This window comes from Pavona decussata, unplaced genomic scaffold (assembly GCF_977016875.1).
Source record: "Pavona decussata unplaced genomic scaffold, jaPavDecu1.1 SCAFFOLD_156, whole genome shotgun sequence".
In the NCBI taxonomy this organism is placed as follows: Eukaryota; Metazoa; Cnidaria; class Anthozoa; order Scleractinia; family Agariciidae; genus Pavona; species Pavona decussata.
This window is the reverse complement of record NW_028145568.1, coordinates 1,242,434-1,266,359: the sequence shown is the minus strand read 5'-3', so window position 1 is coordinate 1,266,359 and position 23,926 is coordinate 1,242,434. Positions and strand designations below refer to the sequence as shown.

The 23,926-nt window shown below is 38.8% G+C and overlaps 2 protein-coding genes across 3 annotated transcripts in view; one reads left to right on the top strand and one right to left on the bottom strand.

Moving 5' to 3' along the window:
* LOC146465168 (uncharacterized) overlaps positions 1-23,926 on the top strand; it is a 134,589-nt gene that overhangs the window by 49,750 nt on the left and 60,913 nt on the right. The gene's annotated exons all lie outside the window — the stretch shown is intronic.
* LOC146465169 (uncharacterized) overlaps positions 1-23,926 on the bottom strand; it is a 57,303-nt gene that overhangs the window by 29,481 nt on the left and 3,896 nt on the right. The gene's annotated exons all lie outside the window — the stretch shown is intronic.

Here is a 23,926-nt window from a genome sequence, read left to right as displayed (position 1 = left end):
CGCATGTGTGAGTTTGATCAAACTGAAAACAAAGTGTAATCAACTGGAACAGATTTTCTAACAAAAGCTCATAAAGAAGTAAGGCACAAAAGAAGTAACTAGCTTAGGGCGTGTTTAAAACACGAAATAGCGAAATTACTTTTCTATTACACGGTAACATGTACGATTTGTCAAAGTGGAAGGCAAAATTGCCTGTAACAAATGCGTTCATTACTGGGTCAAATAGCAATTTTGGCAGTAAGGTGCTCATTTTATTTCTACTGACAGCCGGTCATAAAATGGTCTGAACCAACAAAATGTTCAAAAATCAGCCTAGTGTGCTGATTTTATTTTAAACCCTGTCATATTTCTACATATGGACCAAGATCCTTACCGGCAAAGGAGATCATGTACCATAAAACAAAGTATAAATTAAAAATTCCATACTAGGACAAGAACAAAGAGCAAAGTAACTCCTTCGAGGTTTAGAGCCGATGATTAAATAACTCACACATAGGACATAGGACACCCCTTTATTTTTTTCGCTGCTTTGTGATGGCCATACTCTCGTGTTAATGTAATTACTCCGTTCTCCTTTGTATGACAAAGCAATTAGACACGACCATTTTCTCCTAAAACATGGAAGCGTTGTTTGGGACAACTAATTTCTCAAGCGCCATTGTCATCAGTTCCTAAATCTTTTAGTTCGACCTGTTTTAAATCCGCCATGAAGACAGTATTGTGCTTAACGACAGCTGGCCTTACTTTACTGGGGTATTTTGGGTTGAAATTTCTTCCTATAATTATCTGAGCCAGTTCCAAGGATGACATACCAACCGCTGCTCTCTTGAAAGCAGGATGATTCTGTGCCCCATCGTAATAATCATCAACACTTGTTATCGCTGTAGTATCAGAAAGAATCTCTACAGAATCGTCGTTGCCTTAAGAAATGTTGCCACTAACATCGAATTCTTTGGCAAGGTTTCGGCAGGGAAATCCTTGCGTGGGCACGAGTGTATAAACCCGCTGGGCCATAAAAAATATTTATTTTGCCGTTTTGTCATTTCGTCTAGTGGTTTAAACACCCCCAACAAATCGTACATGTGATCGTTTTAATAGAAAAGTCATTTCGCCATTTTTCCATTTTGTTTGTTAAACACGCCCATAGGTTTCCTTCTTGGAATACATGACACAAAAAGTGGTTCCGAAGCTGGACATAATTTAAACTGTAAATAAGAATTTAAAAAACATAATGTTTGTAAGGTTTAGCCAATTGCCCGTGCTCTTGTTTCTTGTAAAATGTAATGTTACCTACAGTCCAGAGATGTTGCATTTAATAATTATAGTAACATTGTTCTGATAGGAGTCATTCCAAGCAGTTGCAAAGAGTCATTGCGTGTAGATATTAAAAGGAGTTACACACTCTAACAAGATGTTCCAACTTAAGATACAAATCATCACCCATTGTTAGGAGTTTTTTAAGCAGTTACACACCAACACAAGATCATAGTTCTTATTCAGTTACATAAGAGATGCCAACCTCTGGTGACCTAATATGTGGATATATTTCTTTTGTGCCACCCCATCCATCAACTCACCCAAATGAATCCCCCTCCCAACTTTCCTGGAAAATCGACCCATTATCTCTCGTTTGTATACAAGTCTGTAACAGATGTTCATTAAGCCATAACAATGGGATTCAGATTTTGTGCTTTGTTCCATGTTTACAACATGATGCAAATTACATTTTCTCTCACTTTAATTAGAAGTTGCTACACATTATCAGAAGATGAAGGTGTAGAAGCATATACGTACATCCTATCACATCGTGCCGTATGGCCATAGAATGTTTATGACATAGTGTTTTACAGTTGTGGTGTTCTTTAGTCATAACTTAGATAAAACGTGCATAGCCGTAAGGTTGTACAGTTAGTGTCATACGGTCTTAGTGTAGTATGACGTTAATACTGTACAGGCCAAGCAATGATCCCATCCTTTTTTCTTTCTTCCTTCCTTTTTTTTATGCTGACCACGAAATGGTCTCCAGCTAATTTTTTCGGAACAGAATGCAAACAGGGGATTGTGGATTGCAAAGAGCGACACACACAGAATTAGGCAAACTTCAACGAATTAAGATTACCGTATACCTTTAGAGGTGTTTTGCGTCCAAACGATGTAGGGCGTCCAGTTTAAACAGTTTAAACTGTAGATACATAAACCCCTATATCAAATTAAAGCTTTTAGAGCTGGCTATCCCACTATACCAAGAATTTTGAAATAAAGTGAATTGTCGAAATTTTAGTGCTGTTTTCTCGAATCAATTTTTTCACGTGAAGGGGACACTTTAAAGAGCTCTAAAACTCAAAAGGAAATTTGTTCGTTTGCCTTCAAATTTGAACAGTAGCTAGTTTAACTTATAAACAACACAAAAGTGTCTGCGCATTTTTTCGTTCGAAATATATTTTCTCCGAGAGCGATTTTTGTACAATCACTCCACAATTTTTTTTAATTCTATTTCGAAAATGTTCTGTAACTTTTCACTGCAATTGAATATGGCAAAACGCAGACACGTTTTTTGGCGCTTTGAGTCTGGAAACTGAGGAGCAAATTAAGTTAGCGAAAAACAAAATTCCCTTTGACTAGTAGCTTTCAAAAGGTGATTAGGACGGTCACATTTAGAGCTCGTGAAAAATTCTGCAATTTATTTTATTTCAAAATTCTTGATATAGTTTTTTTAGCCAGCTCTATAAGCTTTAATTTGATATAGGGGTTTAGGTATCTACAGTTTAAACCGGACGCGCTCCATCGCTTGGACGCGAGACTCCTCTAAAGGTATACGGTAACTCTAATTGATGGATAAATAAAGATTATTTTTTTCATTTATTTCACCACACACGTTCAAAAAAAAATAAGAGCAGAAGAAAATATATTTCAGAGAAAGTGGCGAGGAAGCGTTAGGAGGAATCATAGGGCTTATAGAATAAGACAACAGGCATGCATGATTATTACGGTGTTGTTACACTGTACATATAACTGTGAGACGGCTGATGCAATTACGGTTGAGACAATCATAAAACGAATAAACGGAAAACGATCAACTTGAGAGAAAATACCATGCAAGGTTAAAAATTATGATAACCGATTTAGTTGTTGCTGTAGATATATTGTTAAAGGCAAGATTAGCTTTTACTTCGGGTAGAAGAGCACGGAACGCGTCATCAGAATAGAATGAACCAAGAGCAAAATAATTAAGGCACTGCAGAGCAAATTTATGCATGAAAATATTAAGTTCCAAGTGTGGAAGTGTGGAAATGTGGAAATATGTCTTGAATACTTAAGTTACCAACTGTGGAAGTGTGGAAATGTGGAAATGTGGAAATATGTCTTGAATACTTAAGCTACCAACTGTGGAAGTGTGGAAATGTGGAAATGTGGAAATAAGTAAATATGTCTTGAATACTTAAGTTACCAACTGTGGAAGTGTGGAAATGTGGAAATATGTTTTGAATACTTAAGTTACCAACTGTGGAAGTGAGGAAATGTGGAAATGTGGAAATATGTCTTGAATACTTAAGTTAGCAACTGTGGAAGTGTGGAAGTGTGGAAATGTGGAAATGTGGAAATATATCTTGAATACTGAAGTTAGATACTGTGGAAGTGTGGAAATGTGGAAATATGTAAATATCTCTTGAATACTTAAGTTACCAACTGTGGAAGTGTGGAGATGTGGAAATATGTCTTGAATACTTAAGTTTCCATATATCCAGCTTTCCACACTTCCAGAATTATCTGCAGGGGTAGGGTGGGTTGCTGGTGGGGGTAAGACATACTTCCACATTTCCACATAAATTTCCACGAACTTAAGTATTCAAGGCGTATTTCCACATTCCACATTTCCACACTTCCACAGTTGGTAACTTCAGTATTCAAGACATATTTCCACATTTCCACACTTCCACAGTTGGTAACTTAAGCATTCAAGACATATTTCCACATTTCCACATTTCCACACTTCCACAGTTGGTAACTTAAGTATTCAAGACATATTTCCACATTTCGACATTTCCACATTTCCACACTTCCACAGTTGGTAACTTAAGTATTCAAGACATATTTACATATTTCCACATTTCCACATTTCCACACTTCCACAGTTGGTAACTTGAGTATTCAAGACATATTTCCACATTTCCACACTTCCACAGTTGGTAACTTAAGTATTCAAGACATATTTACATATTTCCACATTTCCACATTTCCACACTTCCACAGTTGGTAACTTAAGTATTCAAGACATACAGTCGGACCTCCACTAACGGCCACCTCTCCACTACGGCCACATTTTTTTGTCCCAGCGGACAGTCCATACATTAGCTCTTGTTTAAACCTCTCTACAACGGCAACGGCCACTAAAGTGCGTCCCCAACTGCCAAAATAACCTCTCGACAACGGCCAGTACAGTTCTTTTTTGTAAAAAACAATTTTTTATAAACTGATGCAGTAATCGATATTTATCTTCGGAACATTACGTCTCTGTTTCCATTTTAACGATATACTTATTTTGATTGTGTTCCATTTAAATGCTGCAGTAAGCATAAACTGTCTACAACAATATAGCGAATGTTGCGAACCTTGCTCGTTTCGTCTTGTTAACATTTTGATTCAAAACATTATTTACGTTTTATAGTGTATTTTATCTATACATATTATTTAAGATTGGATTGCCGTTATAGACTATAGTAAGCATGAACTTGGCACAATAAACATGTTGTACTTCCCGAAAAAAAAGGTGTCATGTTACACCCCTACCTCCCCATAACGGCCACCTCTCCACAACGGCCACTTTCTTCTGTCCCCAAGGTGGCCGTTGTGGAGAGGCTCAGCTGTATTTCCACATTTCCACATTTTCGCATTTCCACACTTTCACAGTTGGTAACTTAAGTATTCAAGACATATTTACATATTTCCACATTTCCACATCTCCACACTTCCACAGTTGGTAACTTAAGTATTCAAGACATATTCCCACATTTCCACATTTCCTCACTTCCACAGATGGTAAATTAAGTATTCAAGACATATTTACATGTTTCCACATTTCCACACTTCCACAGTTGGTAACTTAAGTATTCAAGACATATTTACATATTTCCACATTTCCACACTTCCACAGTTGGCAACTTAAGTATTCCCTTCCATACTTCCACACTTCCACACTTAAAACTTAATATTTTCATGCATAAATTTGCTCTGCAGTGCCTTAATTATGAATAATTTTGCTTTTGGTTCATTCCATTCTGATGACGCGTTCTGTGCTCTTCTACCAGAAGTAAAAGCTGCAAGATTTAAAGGAGGAAAGAGATGTTGAATTACAAACATCTTTATCTTTAGAATTAAAGTACATTAGCTAGGTGACTGATAGCATACCGAAAATTGTCTGGCGCTGGTTCTACGAAAGGGCAAGTTAAAAGCATGAGCATTTGTTGTGTTGTAGGAATGAGTTTGATTATTAAGAAGACATGCATTTTTAATTTCACTGGGTAGAAGATAATTTTTACAAGTGTACTAAAATTTACCTAATTCTAATGAATGGATGTCATCGAATGTTAGTACATGAAGTTCCTTGAAGATAGGGTCTGAAGGGGAATAGAATTGGACGAATTGCTTTGATTTTTTTCAACATTTGGGATAAGTTGTTAAAAAAAATTGGTAGTCATGAGGCTGAACAACCTAACACACCAATTCCAATGTAAAGTCAGTGTCAATCGACATGGCTTATCTTTTGGGAAATTCGAAGAAAGCGAAATATGGCTTCTTACACGTGAGAACGACTATCTTTAGGTAACTGCTGTTATTAACTTTGATTCAGTGGTCGGTCTTTTACCGATACAATGACTTCATTACACAAAATTACATAGTACCGGTACGTTCGTTCACAAAAATTAAGACAATTAGGAGTTAATGTCCCTAAAAGCGTTCCACTCGATTTTAGACTTGAAAACACTTTTGCCTCATATTTATATCATCAATACCGCTATCCATCCTTATAACGAAAATGCAGTTAGAATGAGGAAATAGTTTATTTTACTGCCATTATCAGCATGTCATCTCTGAACGACCGTTACCGGCTAAAATATGCAAATTTTAGACGCTGTTATTCAGGTTTTTAACGATCGTTAAAAGCTACCGCAGGCCGTTAAAACCTAGACCATTTGTACTCATTTGGAAGTATATTGCGTCTTCTCACTGTTCCAATACGATTTAGCCGTATTTCTCTGTAATCAGCAAAAACATTCTAGTAATTCAATTAAGTAAGCAAACTGCACCAAAATATGCCTCAGAAATTTCACAAAATTCTTAAAAGTGGTACCTAACCTAAACTTAAAAACATGTTTTAGTTAAAGATAAAGAGGTATTTTATCAATTTATGCAATAAAACCTTGTGGCACAACGCGATTCAGACTTTGTTAGTCTCGCCCTTCCAAACGTGCTTTATTCGACATACAACAGTTGCGTTTTTAGGGAACACAGGTAAAATTAAGTATTTACATTTTACAGCGGGCAAGTCCTTCACGAATTGACCTTTACGCTGTATGGGACGAGAGTACACGGTAGTCCTTAAAGATAAGTAGTGAAAATGAGGATTGGACTCCAAAAGCCGAGGAATCGAAAACAGGAATAGGGTGTCTATTCACGTCTAGTCCACATTTTAATCACATGTTTATGAATTCCCATCACGACTAACCTGATTGCTATTTTTGCTTGAAAACGGTGAAATGTGTACAGTCAATGTCTAGATACCTTAACTTAAGCAACTTTAGTAATAGTAGGTCATATAGTACATTATTAAGGCGTGATGAATCATCCAACCACTAATCGCAAATATGATAGGCCGTGCTACACGTTGTCAGTAGCTTAAGTTCGATATATGAAAATTCTAGCATCAGTCATAATGGTCATATTTCAGTCTGTATTTGGTTTGTTATTCTATGTGCTTTCTCTTCTGGGAATTCCGAGACAGACTGGACAGTTGAAGATCGAGCCTTGAATTCTAGTTGGAATTTTGATTTCTCGAACTTTGGTTATTCCTTGATGGAGAGTGAGTTAAGCGAGCTCGACAGTGTTCAATTGGCGGGTTTATAAGAAAACAGTTAGATTATTTACATATTTTATCGAATTAAGCGTCTCCGTTTCGTGTCATCGGGTAAAAGTCACATAACAAATACGAAAAAACTCAACATGCCAAAGAATTTTTGGAAAAAAAATTAACTAAGACTTGCACAATAAAAGCTTAATTGATTCAGTTACAAGAAGAAATATTGTCCCTTTTGTCTGATAAAAGGGACAGTAGACTCTATTCAGCAGTTGCATTCTTGGATAACCTCCGTTAACAACCTAATAAGGTCTGCCTTTCTATCTTTTGCTCGGAAAGGTACTTCAAAGTGCTGAAGAATAGTCTTGAGCATTGCAACATTGAAGGCCTGTAGCTTTCCTTCCTTGTGATAGACGCAAAGATCATATGTGTCATATACTATCGAATGCTCTAGTCCAATTCTGCTTTGAATGTCGTCAAGCAAATTGTTGCGATCAGAGTCTCCAATGAGGACGTCAATGTCATCATTCTCATCTGCTGTAATATCAAATGTCTGTTCCTTTGATGTAGCTTCCTGACATTGAGTTCTCTGCCGTGAAGCGAGGCGTGAAAAAAACCCCATTATTTGAGTCTTGGTGAGCCACTCCTCTCTTTGAAACAATCTTTCATTCCGTTCATTTCTGGCGTTGCGCATTTGACGTTCGATCTCTTCTGGATTGGCTTTTTTGCCCGTTCTTTCTCCCATTGCAAACCTTTTTGTAAGGTACCGTCTCACGTTCTCGGAAAAACGAACTCCGCCAGTTCTACCTTTGTTAAGAGCCCATCCGATACTTAGACGAGAATTTGGGCACTCGATCTCCAATATCTTTGACTGCTGCTATTAGGTGATTGCAATGGTAGCAGCCAGCCTCGTCAGAACGTAGAAATGCGTGCTTAACATTTGGAAAATTTATTTTGAAGAAATTTCATCGCCCAGTCAATAACAACAAGGACTGACTGACTGTCAAGACTTTGGAGGGCTTCTTGTTTAGCAGATTCTTGGTCGACAGAGCGTAAGGCATGAGATTTCCAAAGAAAAATGCAATTCTTAGATCTTTCAAATCATGCTTTTGTTCTTGGCTGTAAAGATGGCTGGAGTGTTTCTTTATACTTTCTACCATCTCGTCTAACGTTGCCTTCAACTGTTCGCATTGTTCACACACCATATTGTGTGAGTGTGAGCACTGATGGTTGAAGCATGGATCAACTGGATCGCTTAACGCAAATTTTCTGCAGTGGTCTGCGCACTCACTCTCCTCTGCTGATCAGTTCACTTTAAACTCCGTCTTCAGGTATCTTTTTCCATCGTTCAATTTCTTTGCCAGTTCCGTAACTCTTCTTTTGTCGGCACCAGCCTGATTCAGCTCTTCTAGAATACTCAACAGCCGCTAAAAAGATGCGACCCCTTCTGCTGCAATGTTGTCCAGACCACTGAGAGACTTCTGCTGTGAAGCCTCTCTCACTTCAAGAATGCGACAAAGGGTTGAGTGGCTAGCCGGTTCAAATGATTCTTCTTCGCAATGTTGAAGGTACTGCATAATCATGTTCGATCTAGTCACGGTCCGGATTACGTTGGGCATTGTTATTTTGCCTCCACCATCTAAGGTCAGTGTTCGCGTTCCAAAGGCGACGTCTTGGTAGAAATAAGGACGGTTTACAAAATCTATAAAGTGGTCGACTTTGTTTGTGTCCAGACGTACTCGATGGCTGAATACTTTTGGGACATTTGACCCCGGCCCTCGTTTTCTTGCATGCGATCTCGCCCTTTTTATTTGTCTCAAACTTATCTTTTCATAAGGCTCGTGGAATTTCTGTAACAGCTTCATGGTATACCGACAAGCATAGATGCTGAGCATTTGAATCTTAACATTTTTTGTCATGGCATCTCGATATGCGGACATCAAGGCAATAAGATCCTCTGTTGGTTCATCAAGATCGTTCGCGGTAGGCTGGTGTATCGCTTGACAAAGTTTTTCGCTGTCTTTCGGAGCTATAACACTGCAGATTACTTTACATGCTTTCGTTGCTTTCTCTATGCAAGTTTTTCTTTCATCCGGTATTGCTCCCTGGGGCGGATCCAGGATTTAACGAAGGGGGGTTCGGATAAACGCCCGCCGAAGGCGGTAGCCCCTAGGGGGTTCCGGGGGCATGCTCCCCTGGAAAATTTTTAATTTTAGTTCCTCTGAAATGCGATTTCCAGCGTCTTCATGGGCAATTTAAAGCGGTTTAATTGCTCTGAAGTCAACCCATTTTTGTGCTAACTACAGTAGTTTAAAGGATGGATTTTCTTAACACTGACAATAACCGAGACGGATAAACACTTTAAATTCATTCAAATTAAAAATTCATGATTCCTCAAAAATGGGATCAGCCAGCAACATTCTCTGGGGTTGCTGTTCTGCAAATTTCTGGACAACAGCATCATAATCCACGGGTTTCTTGTGCTGAATATTCATGAGCGCCAATACTGACTGCAAGCAGTCCCTTTCTGGATAGTCGAGAGGTCGCGCGAAATAGCCGAGTGCGAAAAAAAACTAGAGCGAACAAGTGGAAGGGGGCTTGGGGAGAGGCGGAAAAAAGGGGAAAGTCTCTTCTCCTTTATTTTTCCTCGCTCCAGTTTCGTTGCGCTATGAGCACACCATCTTGACTAACCAGAAAGGGACTGCTTGCAGTCTAGAGCGCCAAGCCAGACAATCTTTCTGTCGTCATGGTGAGAGTTTAAAAGTGTTGACGGGCCTGTACGACTCGTGCAGTTCGCAAAAAGATTGGTCTTAAACCCTTTATAGCTTATCTCTGCTTAATGAGACGTTAATCTTGATCATGAAGGGAAAAAAACTCAAATATACTGAATGGAGATTTTCTTTTCTTTCTCAGTGCTTTGTCCTCTTCGACATATTAAGTCGTGAGTTGACGTTGAGGGACATTTAAGAAAATTTTTCTCTTTAAAATACTCCCGGCGCAATCTTTGACTCACTGAGAGAACGATCCACTACTCTGATTTCCGAAGAACGGCTTGGCTCTACGTAATGCCGGAATTGGAATGATTGGCAGATTTGGCATAAACTGTCAGTTTTGGCGGGACGTGTAAGCGTTAATAAGCAGTAATTTTATAGCTCAAGCGGACGTACTAGAGGCCATTTTCAACTAGGCACAAATTTGTCTTGTTTTTATTGCTGTTTTTGCGTACAACGACACAAAGAAATATCATTTTCAAAAGATATATTTATTAGCTGAGTTGGTTCACTCCTTTTTAACCACGCGTTTTTTATATGTTTTTACGTTAAGTTTAGGGGGTTCGACCGAACCACCCCTAGATCCGCCCCACGCTCCCATGTTGTGGACAGTTGGAATGTTAGTGGCGTGAGGTCTTCCCTTTTTGAAAGTCTAGCTATTTTCGCCATTCCCTTGTTAAAATCAGCAACGACGTCATCGGATACTTCAGGAATTTCGTCTGTATTTACCACTACCAACCCCACTCCAACATCCAGGCGTCCAGTTAGCGCCAGCAAGCCTGTCTGTTTGTGAGGTCTCAGGCGCGAAAGCCTGATAAAATAAAAGGCGTCTTTAAAATTTGTTTTGTTAACACTGCACAAAAGTTCGCCAAGAGTTGGAAACAAAACATTTTCGCACTTTTGGAAAATGAAATCTTAAGTAAACCGACATATGTTATGGACGCAATATTGCATCACCCTAGATGAAGTGCTGCCTCTATTTAAAACCCCACCCCACCCCACCCCACCCCCCGCCCCCCGTGAAAGCAAGAAAACACAACCCGAACATGACACTCTTCCTAAAACAGTGTGTGGGAAACTTATTTTTGTGCCTAGCACTGTTTTCTAGTTCGGAACGGCAAAAGTTAGCAAGCCCAATTTTTTCCGCCAAAACTAACCATTTTTTTTATAAATCTATGAGGATTTTTAAGTAAACGCCGCCCCCAAAATAATCGCATTCCGCAAATAAGCGCAGCAGTTGAGTCGCAAAATCGGAATGATATATGCCGCAGCGCGTAATTTAGTAAACCCGGTGTGTACCTTTGGTCCTGAACGGGCCAAATGCGGATCTTTCAAAAAAGTGTTTACATATCCCAAGACCTTTAAGGGGTTTGTTCAGAGGTCAATTTTTTACATCATCAACATGGAGAATGGAGGCGTCTACAAGGAGAGGCAGATAGCCGCCAACAACGATCGTTTAACGCACTGTGATGCGGATCGCATTCTTCTTCCTTATCAGGATCTAACTTAAGCCATTTCCTACTTTTGTCCATCACTTCCTTATGTTTGCTTCTACACTTCCCACATATTGCTGAATAGAAAAGATTGAGTGAACTACTGAGTTCATCATGGTCTTTTTTATGACAACAGTAACAATTACAGTACTTCGTCATCATCATCGTCGTCATCATTATCATTATCATCAAAAAATTTTTCCTTTTCCCTTTGTCTTCTCAAGGAAGAAAAACACTCATCTTGATAAAGAATTAAGTAATTAAATTACCGTAAAATTCCGAAAATAAGCCCCTCCGTGTATAATTAAGCCCCGCCAACTATAAGCCCCCCGGGGCTTGTGCTTGGAAAATTGCCCTTAAATACAAAGTAAAAGAAAGCAAAAACGGTAAATGTACTTCTATGGCTAGCCCTATCGATTTTTACACCCAAATCTTCCTCTGTATATAAGCCCCTCCAAAAATAAGCCCCTCAAAAACGGTCTTTGAAAAATATAAGCCCCGGGGCTTATTTTCGGAATTTTACGGTATTGCTGGTTTGCACGTGACGTCACGGCGGCTATGTTGGTGGTCAAGAACAAAAGCATTTCTCTCCTCTGGGAACTAAAATCTATTTTCATGTAAATTCTTCGAGGAAATATTCTATTGTTTTGACCCCCACCATGGCCGCCTCGTCACGTGGTATTTTTAATTCTTACGTGATCCTTTTCCCACGGTGACTTTGAAAACCGACTGTATGTTCTTCGCAGTCTCCAAACCAATTACATGCCTTTTGTTACAATGTTTTTTTCTTGGTCCACTATGCGATGGATACTGGCAAGATGTTTGCCGATGACGGAATACTTGTGCTGGTGGAGGTGACGGCTTGTGTAGCCTATATAATTCGCATCACACGAATTGCATTTAAACTCATACACAACGCCTTGTTGATTTACTAATGAGGGCTTTGTTTCCGTGACTTTCAGGTCTTCCGAGATTTTCCTACTTGTAAACACTGGTTGTAAAACACATCTTAAGGACCAACACGATCAAAGACCGAACAATCTTTACGAGCAGTTTACGATCCTAAAGAAATGCCGCGGGAAATTCGAGTGCCTTATTTACGAGATGCTTCTAATAAGGAAAAAGAGACCGACTCTTAACACTCAAAAAGACTCCATACCAGCAAAACTGTTCATTTAATTTTGCACATTCTTTCGTTTTACTCCATCTCGTTTTATTCTAATGTAATTTCACACCTTCCTTTCTTTATATAACGTTACCAATCTTATTATAATTTACATTTGATAATGGTGACATGTCGTCGCCGAAACGTCATGTTTTAATATCGCGACTTTTTATTCTGAAATGTTTTTCCAAATCCTTAGTTATCAGAAGACAGGACGAAACCATCTTATTGAAATTTCATTAGGAGAGTTCTTTAAATAAGATAAAGATGTGTGCTCCTGTTAAGTGATAATTAAATAAAGCAAAACTATTTATTCGCGGTCCGCATTCCAGTTCTTGTAGTCCTTGTCCAAAAGTTTCTGAACTGTTCGCGCATATTTAATAACGCTGTAGGAGATTTACTTTTTTAACATCTAACGTTCATTTTTAAAATGCGATGGAGATAAAGTCGTATCAAATACTGGGTAATGCAGCTGCTTCACACTGGACCACATTTTAAAATAAAAGAGGTTTGCTTCTGAAAAGAAATTTGAAATCTGCATCTTGACAATTTAAAGAACACTGCACTTTAACACAAATGTTGGGATTTATCAAGCTTAAAACTGCATCTTACGTACACCTGTGGAATTTTGGAACAACAGGTATCATTGAAGAAGGAAGAACTAGAGAGATAAAGTTTTTGGTTGGAAAATAGAAGACGTGGCAAATATTTGAATAACTGGACGAGAAATTTTTCTGTCAAAGCAGCCTGTGTCACGCAATGAAATTCATCATCAATATGCAAATTTGAATCGAAAACTTTAATCCTGAACTGCGTTGTGCCACAAGTTTTAATGCATAAATTGATAGAATACCACTTCATCTTTAACTAAAACATGTTTTTAAGTCTAGGTTAGGTGCCACTTTTAAGAATTTTGTGAAATTTCTGAAACATATTTTGGTGCAGTTTGCTTACTTAATTGAATTACTAGAGTAACGATAACCTGTTTTTGCTGATTACAGAGAAATACGGCTATTAAAATCGTATTAGAACAGTGAGAAGAAGCAATATACTTCCAAATAAGTTCAAATGGTCTAGGTTTTAACGGCCCGCAGTAGCTTTTAACGATCCTTGGGGGGTGAGGGGTGGGGGGTGAGGGGTGAGGGGTGGGGGGTGAGGGTGAGGGGTGAGGGGTGAGGAGTGAGGGGTGAGGGGTGGGGGTGGGGGTGGGGGGTGAGTTTAACAGACGTGGATCTAGACTCTCATATACGTGATAAACGAACATCCTGCAATCTCACACGAAATCACGAGTTCGGTGGTGAGGGTACGTTTAATTTGTTCATGGCGCGAGCTGTGGGGATCTGCAATCCACCTTAACATTATTGAGTTTGACAAACACATAAAAGTAATCCAAACTGTGGCTATCGTTTATTGTATTGCTTTTTTGTTTGAGACTCGTACGATCTTGGATCTTGGATCGACTAAATGATACAACTGACGTCATATTGGTTTTGATTCTTCAAAGTGTAACAAAACTGTAACTTTATATATACAAATAAACTAGATTAACTTTCCCTGGTTAATCATTTACCATATGGCCTTCGAAAAACCGGTTGTTAGGCTGGTTTGTCGATGATACTAAGTGTAAGCGTCAATACTACTAAATGCCGCTATTGTCATGATACAATTACAAATGTCGTTATTGTCATTACACAAACAAACGTTCTGCTCTTGAGATATGAACCCTCTACTCTCACATTAATTCGGAATCTTAAAACTGCAACACAACTGTAACTGTAAATAATCTGGATTAACTTTTATGAATTTGCCAAAGTGGCTTGTGAAAAACCGGAATCTGACTGGTTTTGTTGAATCGTTACTTGTTAACTAGCGAGCAGTTTCCTTCCTTCACCCCCCACCCCCCTTTTATTTTTCGGTGGGCAGAGAAAAAATGTTTTTCCCTTTTCTCGTTTGTATTTGGGATTTGAGCATGTTACATTTCGAATCTTCATTTCTAATTCTCTCTAGGATCAGAGAAAAAAGAAAGAAAAAAGTTCACTGCCTTCAGTTTATAATTTCTTTCAATTTCAGATTTCCGTTTTTCCCTTCCTTGTAATCAGAGTTCCATTAATAGAAAACGGAACATAAAAATAAACAACAAACATGTTTTTAGTAACTAAAATATGCTGGTATCACTTATATTCGAGAGATAACTCTCACGACAATAAGCTCTAGTGTATTTGCCGTTGCCGATTAAGGCATTTCAATGGTCGAATCGTCCAACTGAGTAAAGCTTGAGGTTGGCCGCTGATAAGATTGGTCCTTAAAAGTTTTAACGGACGTGCGTAAATAAAGCTGAAGTAACGTGTACTGGGACTGCAGTGGCACAAACAATTACAGCTGACGATAAAATTATCAATTCATTTCGAAAAACAAACTTAGCACATAAATTTTTTGCGACACTTTCTAATTTTGCATATTTCGTGAAAACGGGAAAATTCAGTCACGAAAATTAAATTAAGTGACTTGCCGTGCAAGCCTTTAGAAAATTGGCCAAAGTCAAGTGCTGCGATGTACACTTCAAAATCTCGAAATTCACGTGTCGCGAAAATATTCATTTAATAATGTACACAAGCCAACGAATCTCATGTTAGTGGTGGCATTCACTGTAGTCATGTTGGTGCTTATAAGCGGAACTATACTGAACGAGGATGCACAGGGGGAAATTTCCGTCCTTTGCTGCATGCAATTACGATGACATTTCTATTTTTCTGTAATTTTTTTTCAGTTTTCGCTCGCACCTATATGATACCGTGAAAATAGCCTGCATGGATTACATCTTGACTTGTATCCCCCTCAAGAAAATTAAGGCATGGGTCTCTAGTTATTTACTTGAAAAAATAAGAGGGTGGCCTATCATCTGAAGATTTAGCCGTAACTTCGTGGGACTTTGGCAGAGTAACATGGTTGCAAATGTCAAAGTATTGACATACACGATGTATGTAAATTGAGTTACGTGGTACGGCCGTAACGTCGTGAGACTTTGGAGAGTAACATGGTTGCAAATGTCAACATATATGAGAGTCTAGATCCACGTCTGTTAAACTCACCCCCCACCCCCACCCCTTACCCCTCACCCCTCACCCCCGGAATAGACCTGCCGTTTTATATTTACCTCTGCATCCTTCGGTAATTCTCACTTCGTTTCCGCAGGCTTATTTTCATTTTCCGAATTTACACTTTTTTCAAATAGCAGAGGCTGAAAGGCGACTGAGTTGTTCGTGAACATCTTTAACATGTGAAAAATGTGTTGAACAACCAAACTACGCGGCGCTGTTCACAATTTTGATTTTGTGGGTTTTGGAGGTTCATCCAAAATCCCAGCGCTCTCCTTGTTCATTTCATCTCCAATATATTCTACTGTAGATTTTCTGAACTCCGCCAGTATTCCTTGTCGCGTCAGTTAGAGACTCCGCATCAAAATTAAATGACATCAACATCTGACTGATTTCTAACCCTTCATAGGTCCGAGTCTTCGAGAGTCAGTTGCACCCAAGTAAGCGAAGAATTAGATCAAATTTGCGGGAGGTTCTAGTTATCAAGCATTCGAGAAATCGGGGGATCAGGGGGGGCTAAATTATAATGTTTGAGTGAGGCGAATCCAATGAAAACGACTTCTCGTTCGAGTCATCCGGAGTTGTGGCTTTTTTATTTATTTTTTGTCTTAATCTTAGATATTTGGGGGGGGGGGGGGGTGTGCACGTACCTACCGCATACAGGTAACTACATCCCTGATTAACGAATTTCGCGCAAAATGCATCGTTTTGCAGTTGTTCGTTATTCGAACTGTAGCGCAAAGTGGGGAAGGGAGAGCGAAGTAAACTCGACTCAGGCATCCACCAAAGAAACTAGGGATTCCCTTATTGGAGAGATGAGAACTCTTGGGTAATCCTTCTTGTTTTTCTATCAAAGGTAAAAGCCCCGTTCTTTTTCTTTCTTCGGTCGTGGTTTCCTTCTCCTCTTAACTCGTGAATGCGCACGTGCGCAATGAACGAGTCATAGCGATGGTGCAGTTTCACTTGGTTGGTTCAGTTGTTTAAAACTTGCGGGCATGTTCAGTGAATGAGTTTTAAATTCAATTAGTGGAAAAAAACGCGAAAATGTTTTGTTCACGGCGCATTACGATATTCTTATTCAATCTGTAGAGAATAATTTGACGATCATTTAGTGCAAGAATGGAGATTTTTCGTTAAATCTGAGCAAAGTTATAAGTTCTTTCAGTTTTCAGAAAGTCCGGGGTCGTAAACTCAATTTAATGGTGAAAAAAAAAAAACCGACGAAATTTTTCTCAAGACACATCCATACTCGTATCCAGTCACTATTTACGTGTTTTGTGGGGTAGGAAGATTAGATATGATGATGGATTGAGGCGCGCGGGGTGTCATGGGAAGAGGCAAAGGAAAAATAGCGACTGGCAGATTTCGTTTGACCAGGAGCCATAATCAGGGATGGAGACCGTAACGAGATGCCATTTTGACTTGTGGGCTTGTCTCCATGTGTTGTACCAAAAAATCTTTTTATGGAACAAATTGCGCCATATCCGCCTGGGCGCACGCATGTAAATGGCCAGGATTGTGCGTGGAGAAATTGAATTTTTTCTACACGTTCAAAATGGCGTCCAAATTTTAAAATTCTGCCAGGGAATATCTCCTCAGTGCCCACATTTAAGGAATTAGACTCTCACAACGAAAAGGTAACAATTGAAAGAAGGCTGGAAAAGTTGGAATAAGCGGCATATTGATCACATGACTCTCACAGTAAAGTCAAAAAGGCGCCAAAACGGCGGCGCTGCGTGCGTTGCTACTGGTTGAATGAATGCAAAACGCTTACACTCTACGGACATGTACTCAGACACGTAAGGACTTTTTTATCTTTAGTTAATTTTTTTTCAGATGCTTTCCGTGTCACTTTTGCCAGTATGATATGGTTCAAATAGTACCCAAAAAATGTCTAAAGTTCAGTTATTTGTCGTTGGAGAAAGTCTAAACAGTTGTGGAAAGTCATGACGCTGCAAAGTTGTTATAATTTCGCAACCTCCATATTGAACTATGTCAGCTTTCACTGTTTTTTTTTTTTCTCATGTTGGAAAAAGAGCTTTTTCATGCTTGTAATCAAGTTCCGTGGCCATGCAAGGGAAGAAGCAAACCAACAACCGGCTACATGGATGGACTTTTTAATCAGGAAAAAAAACTGAAAAATTACACCATCTGCTTCTCACATTCGTAAAACCGCAGCCGGTTTCTTGGCTATATGGCGGGAAAAACAGTGGAGCATGCATTTGGCTGTGACCGACACCGAGTTGGACCATTTGGATTGGTTTCTGGGTTTTAGTCAAGATATGTACTTCAAAATAAGGTAAATAATTTCTTCTGTCATTTTAACTTGTTTTCACTCCCGCGGTCATGCATGAAAACTTGACGTTTGTCCGCTAGTAGTTTTGTTTCACCTTGTCAGTTCTTAAGTTCTGCTGGAGGCATTTTGCGAGTTGTTAGCTTATTTTGATGTTAAAGTTGCTAGTTTGACGTTGAGTAAATTTATCCTGCGAACTTGAAAAAAAGAAAGAGTTTGAAAACAGATAAGAACGTGTTTACAGCTTTCTTGTCCCTTAGATGACCAAAAAAATCGACAAATAATAAACGAATGAACATTAAATTCAAGTCTTATACGTGTAATACTTCTAGAAAGCAGCACTGAATCCAACAGCCGTCATAAGAAGCAGTAAGCTTTTCAGAAAAAAGTAATCGAGAAATTCCGATGTTGAAAAATTTGGCACTGATCTGTGAACGAAATCTGCTCAATTCGACGGCTTTTAGCTTGACTACGCAATTTCTGCCAATAAACTGAATTCTTTTTAACCTTTTGATCGGTAATCCCTAACCATTTAACCGTTTAACCATTATACCTGTTTCACAGGCACTCAGCATTAAAAGTTTTTTTATGCTAAACTTTGGCCGGCTTATTACACTCGAAAAATAACAGTTTACAAAATTTGGTTGTAAAGCCGAATGTTCATGCCGGTAAGCGCTTAGAAAATGTTTGAGGCGATGGCCTTAACCCGTCTCCTTAAGGGTTTACCCCTAATTTGAAATAAATGGTTGAAACTGACTTGTCAAATAAAATTTAAGTTTGTATATATCAGTAACGCAGAGAATATTTTATATTTGTACTGTAAGGTTTAATGTTTTCTACTCAGCCAGGAGAATTTGCTGGAGTTTTCCCCAAAGCTTTAGTTTCGTAAGGTTAGACGAAGGAACTTAAACATTTACAGGGTAATAAAATGTTATTTTCACATTCAAAGTATTTAAAAATTATGTAATTTTGGCGAAACCGAACTGGACTTTCTCTTCCATTCTCCATATTAGGTAGTAGCCCCACGCAAATTTGCGTGTATCCGCGTGGGTTTATGACGTGAAGGGTGGCACAATTTTTTCTAAAAATAAATTTTTTTGGTGCAACAAATGGGGACGCGTGGAACCCACGCTTATGGTCTCCATCCCTGATTATGGCTCCTGGTTTGACAGATCCATGCATTCGTGCGAGGAACCGTGCAGTGCTCTTTTTCAAGAAAACGGAGTAATTTTCGACATTTCGTACAGTCAAAATTCACTGCGGGTTCTGGTTTGGTATTTACGCGCTAAAGCGTTCGTCCGATGAGTGATTTCTTTTTTGTTGGCTTGTAATGTGGTGCTGCCGTAATGGCTTTTTCGCGGGAAGACAATGTGGGTGATTTGGACAGTTCTTTCAGTGAATTGTGGATCGAAGGTTAGTATCTCATTCATATTCCGTCTTCCCACGAATATTCCCAGGAAGACGCCATTACGGCAGCACAGCATTACAAGCCAACAAAAAAGAAATCACTCTTTGGACGAACGCCATATTGGATCGAAACCTGCCAGTCGCTATTTTTCCTTCGCCTCTTCCCATAACACCCTGCACGCCTCAATCCATCCTCGAATCCAATCTTCTCAACCCATAAAACACATAAATAGCGACTGGGTACGAGTCTGCGACGCATCAGAATAATCTTATTCAATCTGTAGAGAATAATTTGACAATCATTTTAGTGTAAGAATGGAGATTTTTCGTTAAATCTGAGCAAAGTTATAAGTTTTTTCAGTTTGTCAGAAAGTCCGGAGTCGTTAACTCAATAACTGAAAAAAAAAAAAAAGAGAAAATTTTTTTTCTCAATGATCAGAATAATCTTAATCAGTGTGTAGAGGATAATTTGACTATCATTTTATTGCAAGAATGAAGATTTTTCGTTGAATCTGAGCAAAGTTATAGGTTTTTTCCTTTTTTCACAAAGTGTGGTGTCTTAAATTCAATTAGTGAAGTGTCGGCACGAACTTTGAATGAAAAAACACGTGAAAATTATTTTTTATAGTACAAGAATGGTTATTTCTCGTTACATGATCGGGCAAAGATATAATTTCTTTTAGCTTTCAAGGAAGTGTGTATAGCCGTCTTAATTTCAATTACTGATGAGTCTACATTCACAGGAGCCTTTGATGTGTTCAATGACTTTTTTTGCTTTGGCGTTTTCCATGTGTATTGATAACGCAACGTCCACATGAGAATTTTCCAAAGGTATGTAACATGAAATAACATCTCTCCAATGAAGGTGTTTGCCGCAAAAATTCCCCAGGGTACCCACGCATACATGTATATGAGATCACGACACCTCTGATTGCATAAAAGCTTTCTCTAAAAATACTTTTCCGCAGAAACTTGTGCACTTTTCAAAATTTAGGGTTTTTTTACACAAATGTCAGATGGAATTCTTATCTCCAATCTAGCCATATAAAAGAAAAACTGATTTTCCAAACCCAGGATCACAGGACGTACTACCCTTAAGTCCATTCAAGAGTTGGTGATGCTCTCAGCTGCATTGCTTCGCAAAGATGGTCTAAAAAATGGTCAGTGACAACTCCCTTTTTTCTCAGTCTGCTGTCCAATTTTCCAGAGAAATTCTTCCAAGTGGAAATTCACTGTACAGCTCATTTAGACGTTTTAACAGACAGGAGGCGCGGTGGTGCAGTGGTTAGCGCGTTGGACTTTCGATCGGAAGATAGGAGGGTCGGTGATTTCCAGCGTAGCCTATCGATAAAAATCGGTATCGGTATCGATTAAGTGATTTTTACTGATTGATAATGGACATCTCCAGCGTTAATGGCAATCAGTGAAAAATCGATCAATCTATTAGGTGTGTCAAATTGTTTTTATCGATTTTTCATGATTTTATCGATTTATAACGGAAGTCCAACAATGTTGTTATTTGACATCAAACGTAAAGCTCAGACCCTTAACATTGAAGAAAAAGAGGGTTTTTTCTGCGTTTGATTTCCCAGTGTCCTAAACCTAATTAAATACAGTTGAACCTCTCCACGACGGCCACCTTGGGGACATAAGAAAATGGCTGTTGTGGAGAGGTGGCCGTTATGGGGAGGTGGGGGTGTAATATGACACCTTTTTTTCGGGAAGTATAACATGTTTATCGTGGCAAGTTCATGCTTACTGTAGCCTATAATGGTAATCCAGTGTTAAATAATATTTATATATAGATATAAATTTAAGATAGAAAATGTAACACAGTTACTCGAGTTTCACGCACTAAGCGATCATCAGACTGTACCGTTGGAGTTTGTAGAGTTATAATTTAAGGAGGGCGGTTGGAGCGATCTTGCTTCTGATTGGCTGCGTAGAATTTATTAACTCAGATCGTTTATTGAGGAGGGTTGATTTGTCAGCAGATAGCATGCAGAGCTTCTCAGATAAGCACAAATTGCAGCGCGAGGGATGTCCGTGATATGGATTTGCTCGTTTGATAATGGACCATTTGATCAATAAACGATCTGAGTTAATTACAAAATGCAGGCATGAAAATAAATTCTACGCAGCCAATCAGAAGCAAGATCGCTCCAACCGCCCTCCTTGAATTATAACTCTACTAACTCCAACGGTACAGTCTGATGATCGCTTAGTGCGTGAAACTCGAGTAACTGTGGTACATTTTCTATCTTAAATTTATATTTCGCTCTGCATGTTTTTGCATCGAACACTCCTGCGACTGAGTGAAGCAATCATTTTATTGTTTCTTTGTTTATATATAGATATATATAGATAAAATACACAATAAAACGTAAATAATTTTTTGAAACAAAATGTCAACTAGACGAAACGAGCAAGTTTCGCAACATTCGCTATTAGTATTTTAGACAATTTTTGTTTACTGCAGCATATACCGTAAATAGAACACAATCACAATCCGTATATCATTTTAAAAAATGGATACAATGGTATCAAGTTGCTTGTCAAATTCTTGTGCGACTTGCGCTGTTACCGCGAACAAGATGTCTCTCCAACCAACTCAGTCGTAAATAAAAAAAAAAACGAAAAAAAAAAAAAACAACAAACAAACAAACAAATTAGACTGCGAATTTAGTTGATAATTTTGTCCATTTTTATTTCCCTCTCGATGCGTTTCCTCGCGGAAGGTGACTTTCTCTCGGGCGCTTGAATTCACCGGATAAAAGTCGCCAAAATTAGCAACTTCTACTCGTAGTCTAAAAACGCATGAGCAAAATAAAAATGTTCTTAACTGACTCTCAGCCTGAGCTATGTTCTAAGTATGTTCTTAGAAAAAGTTCTCACGTATACAAAAAAGTACAAGTCGAATTTCGTGACCATTCTCGACGTTTTCGTCAGTCGCTGGAAAAACTGGCCGTTGTCGAGAGGTTATTTTGGCAGTTGGGGACGCGCTTTAGTGGCCATTGCTGTTGTAGAGAGGTTTAAACAAGAGCTAATGTATGGACTGTCAGCCGGGACAAAAAAAAGTGGCCGTTGTAGAGAGGTGGCCGTTAGAGGAGGTTCGACTGTAATTTCCCTTTGTAATGAGAAGTGAAAAAACCATGCACTTAAGCGACGACTTTCCCCAATTTATAAATTTGCTGATGAATAGCGCGGAAGCAGCATATCATCAAGAAGCAAGAGACTAATGCTTTCCTTGTTTTCTTCTTCGAATGATGAGAAGGCTAAACAGTGCACACATTATAATTACTTGGCGCATTAGTAACACACAAAATCAGTTTCGTTGCACTGCGGTTGCAGTATGGTTTGAAAACGACAGAAACCGGAAGAAATCAGGAGCGTACAAGTCTGGCTGTTATCCAGCCATCATCAGAAAATGAACACTCATGATATTTTCAACCAGTTGATCAAAAAACGTACTATTTGCATGAAGTCAATTGTCATTTCTTGCACAAATTCCAATGATGAGCTGATGTCAATGGCACAAAACATCTTCCAATATAAATCGATAAAATCGGTAAAAACCAAGATAAATCGATTGATTTATACAATCGATATTAATCAAATCAGATTTACCAAATTTTATCGATTTATCGATTGAAGACAAGAAACTTTGCTCCACACTGTCTCTTTTTACAAATGATAAGAGAAGCAGGGACAAATGCAATGTAAAATTACGTTTTAAAGTGTACTATATTTCATTTTCTCTTTTTACCCAGGTGTATAAATGGGTACCGGACACATTCTGCTGGGGGTGATCCTTTGATGGGCGAACATCCCATCCAGGCATCAATATTCCTAGTTGCTTATTTTCCATGCTACAGAAACCAGGTTGTCACGCCGTGTGGGTCTATTGGGTTTGTAGTGCGACTATACCCCTCTTTTTTCAATTTAACAGCCCACTTACAACTTCAATGAACCGTCGAAAATGAATATAATTAATATTTTAACAATGTTTACATTTTCAAATTTCTTAATGGCGTTGCGAGTATGTCTTGATGCTTAATGTTTCTAAAACTAAAATGATGCTAATAGGCACTCACCAGCGGCTTAACACAGTTGACAGTTTCTCGGTCACGGCAGACAACACCAGTTTAGAAAGGGTGGATACTTTTAAATACCTTATGGTATTATGGATCAAACGTTGTCTTGGAAAGAGCATATCAGCTCTATGGGGAAAAAGATCTCTTCTAGATTAGCCATATTGCACCGCGCTCGAAAGGTATTACCAAAATCCTCATATCTTACATTATATAACACGATGGTGCTGCCCTTGTTAGACTATTGCGCGGTCGCCTGGGATAGCTGTGGCCTGGGTAGTAAATCATACTTAGATAAGCTTAATCGCCGTGCTGCATGTATAATCGAGGGCCGTTCTGTTGGGTCCGATGAACTGCTCACCGTATTCAGTTGGTCCAATCTGCAAGCACACCGAGACTACCTTAAATGTGTTCTCGTCTATAAATGTATCCATGGAATGGCGCCTGCATACCTGCTGACGCAATTTAAGCATGCTCACCAAATCCATGCCTATTACACCAGGCATCATGACCAGTTACGACTGCCCCAAGCTAAAACA